This window comes from Taeniopygia guttata, chromosome 3 (assembly GCF_048771995.1).
Source record: "Taeniopygia guttata chromosome 3, bTaeGut7.mat, whole genome shotgun sequence".
Lineage (NCBI taxonomy): Eukaryota > Metazoa > Chordata > Aves > Passeriformes > Estrildidae > Taeniopygia > Taeniopygia guttata.
The window spans coordinates 3,061,345-3,065,022 of NC_133027.1; positions in this window are offsets into that span (position 1 = coordinate 3,061,345).

Consider the following 3,678-nt stretch of genomic DNA (forward strand, 5'->3'; position numbering starts at 1 on the left):
AGCTGCACAAACCCTGGTGCTCGGATCAGAGGGCAGGGAGTTAAAATTAGAAGTGGCCGTGGGGCTATGGAGGTCGCTCCTTGAGCCTGACAAGGTCATGGGGTCTGTGGCTGAGGGGCATGAGAAAATAAACATCTCCAGGCTTCATATTTTCTAGAGGATCACAGAAAATACCTCTTCTTCTGCCTTTAGCCTGAGGTTTGGAATATCAGGAATTCCTCCCTAAATAATCCCTCTCTTTCCCTAGCATATAGAGGATGTGTACACACCTAGCTGACCACACCAAAAAGGTAAGGACTGGAATAATTTGGGAATCCCCAGCTGAGTCACCTCCTGGAAAGGCTGTTTTGGATGGACACAGCTCAGGAGATGTCTTGGCATTTGGCATTTTTCTGGGATGTAAAAGACTGGGTCATTCAGCATTCAGAAGTGCAGAATGAGCCCCTCTTTCTGCTGAATTTATCCTGCAACTCTGGGAAAATTTTTCACCAAAAGCAGGGCAGCTCCAACAGAAGAGATGGTGAGAGATCCCACAGCCCAAATCAGCCTGTGTTTGTTTCAAGCCTTCTTTAGACACCCTTTCCCACCTGTTTGGCTCAAGGTATCCCAGCTGGAACAGGGCAGACTGCAGGGACTGAGTGTGGCCAAGGATGTAATGCATGGTCAGAGTTTAAACCAGTTTTGTGTATTTTTTATCCCATTCCTGCATCCTTGAGGAAGTGCCTCTCTGGAGGAGCAGTGGGACTGATGGATTTACCCCCAGAAAAGGACTGTCACACTTTTGGAGCAAAACACTGCAGCTCCCAAATGCCTGGAACTTGATGCGTTCATGGATTTGAGTGCTCCCATCCTGTCCAATCCAGGAGGAGCACTGATTCCTGCACTTTGCCATGGAGCCACCAAGCCCTGCAGTGCAAGTTCTCCACCTTCCAATTAAAAAAATAGGGAGCTTGCAGGGCACATTCACAACCAACATTCCAACAGCTTGGAAACTCTCCTTGCCCTCCAGAGCAAAACCTACTGGAGGAGCCTGAGGTCCAGAAATAACCACAAACCACCCTTTCCTGTCAGGCAGCTGGGATTTCAAGTGGTTGGAGCTAAATATGGCACTATGTCAACAGGGAGCCACCAGGAAAGGGGGATTGTTGCTCTCCATTAGTGAGAGGAGTTTGGTCACACATGTCTGCAAAGACCTCAGCTTTGGAAAGCACATTTCCTTCGTTTCCGTGGTTTGCACTTGAATTTTCACCACGCTCCTCCTCATCTTTCACTGGATATTCTCCATTTCAAAGCCAAGCAGGCAAAAAAAAAACCTGAGGCACATCAAGAAGCAATTTGTCTGGCTGGTAAAGAAACAAAAACAACCACCCCAAAGCCAAGCAGAGGATCACAGAAAAACACGAAGTACAGCTGTGCAAGTCTCATATCGCCTCTGCTCCCTCCTCCTCCTCCTCCTCAGCCCTGCTGAAAGACAGCAGCTGTAATCCCTCCAGGTGGTGACAGGAGTTGTCTTCCCAGCCCCTCTGAACGTGACAGCCCTGGAGCTGGCTGGGAACATGTGTTCCTGTGCTGTCAGAGGGAGAGGGGAAGCTGCAAGACCCAACAGGCGCCTGAGTCACACCAGCCAAGGGGAAATGCAAAAGCTGGAAGCTGTGCAAGCACGAGGGATGTGGCTGTGAAGGATCCTTTTCAGCTGGTGGCTTCCTTCACGGATGCTCTGGGCCATCCTGTGTGAGACCAGTGGAGGAAGGAGACACCTCCTTCAGCAACATCTGTCTCTGGATCCTCACTGGCTGGTCCCCAGCCCCTCTGCGTGGGGATTTTGGTGAGCAGAGCACTATGACTGGCATACGTCAGAGTCACTGCCCAGACATGGTGACAAACACAGATATGAGTGGGACAGGTCTCCTGAGCAGGAACTGAGGTGATTTCAGTTTTCATGGCTTGACAACTGCACTTTTGTGTTCCTTTTAGTTTCTTTCTCCTTGCCCGTGCTGCAGGTGAGGAACTGACTGATGCAACATGGGTAGGGCGTGGTGTTGACTGTGTAAGCAGCTTTAAAGTGATCAAAGTCAGCAGCTTCAGGAGAAATCCTGGGAAATGTTTGCCCTTTCCTTAACCTGTCAAGTTAGCAATAGCACAGAAAGGCAGTCACAGAATCCCAGAATGGTTTGGATTGGAAGGGATGTTAAAGATCACCCAGTCCCACTCCCTGCCATGGGCAGGGACACCTTCCACTATCCCAGGCTGCTCCAAGCCCTGTCAGCCTTAGACATGTCCAGGGATCCAGGGGCAGCCACAGCTTCTCTGGCAACCTGTGCCAGGGCCTCACAACCCTCACAGGAAGAATTTTTTTCCTAATATCTTACCTAAACTCTTTTAGTTTAAAGCCATTCCCTTTGTGGTCTTGAACCAAAAAAAACCTTTTAAAACTTCCATGGGATGACTGGCTTGAGCTGTTGCCTTTCAGCCTGAAAGCCATTAACATAAGATACTTTAGAATAGCTACAATGAGATCAGCTCTTCCCATATGAGACATTTTGGAAGGGCTGCCCAGGGAGGTGGTGGGGTCCCCACTCCTGGAGGTGTCCAAGGAATGACTGGACGTGGCCCTCAGTGCTCTGGTCTGGGTGACAAGGTGGAGGTCAGTCACAGGTTGGACCTGATTGTCTTGGAAGTCTTTTGGAACCTAATAATTCTGGGATTTTGTGATTTTCATCCCAGGAAGTTGTCTAGGCTCCCTGTACACTCTGCAGGTAAAAATGTGCCTGCTGGCAGTGTAGCCCCCCTCCTCCTAAGGGAGCTGCAGGTGAATCACAATCTTTGCCCCTGTCTCCCTGCTGGTTATGATGGGAGTCTGGCAGGTGGTTCAGAAGGAGACATTTCACCAGGAATGTTTAGAATTCACTCAACATGTACCACTTCCAGTCTATGCCTCATGTCAGGATCAAAGCTGTGACTACCAGGCTCAGTTCTTTTTGGAATCCTTCATGAACTGACGTGTCACAAAGCTGATTATGAAACCAGAAGGGTTCTATACATGCTGCAGAACCTGGGGACATGGTTTAGTGGTGGGTTTGGCAGTGCTGGGTTAACAGTTGGACTTGATGGTCTTTATGTGTAAAAATTGAAAAAGGGAAGATTTAGGTTGGATATTGGGAAGTAATCCTTCCCTGTGAGGGTGGTGAGCCCCTGACACAGACTGCACAGGAAAGCTGTGTCTGCCTCATCCCTGGAAGTGTCCCAAGGTTGGACAGGGTTTGGAGGAATATGGGGTAGTGGAAGATGTCCCTGACCATGGCAGGGGGTAGGAACCAGATGATATTTGAGGTCCTTCCAACCCAAACAATTCTGTGATTCCATGAGGCTCACAGATAGGGTTGTCCTTCTTTTGAGGAAGGTTATTTTAACTTCTCCATCTAGAGGATGGTGCTGTTGTCCCTGGATGATCTCCCTGGAGGCACTGTCAGCCTCTGTGGGAACAGCTCAGCTGAGATCCACCTCTCCACTGGCTTCTCCCAAACTCTTCTATTCCTCACACCCCCAAAATTAGGTGTTCGCCTCTGGAGCTGAACCAGAGTTCTTCACTTGAGTGAAATTAATCTTATCTCTGGCTGTAAGTCTAAGAAATGGATTCTAGAAATGAAAACCACAGGGATTATTTAATTTGGAATACTG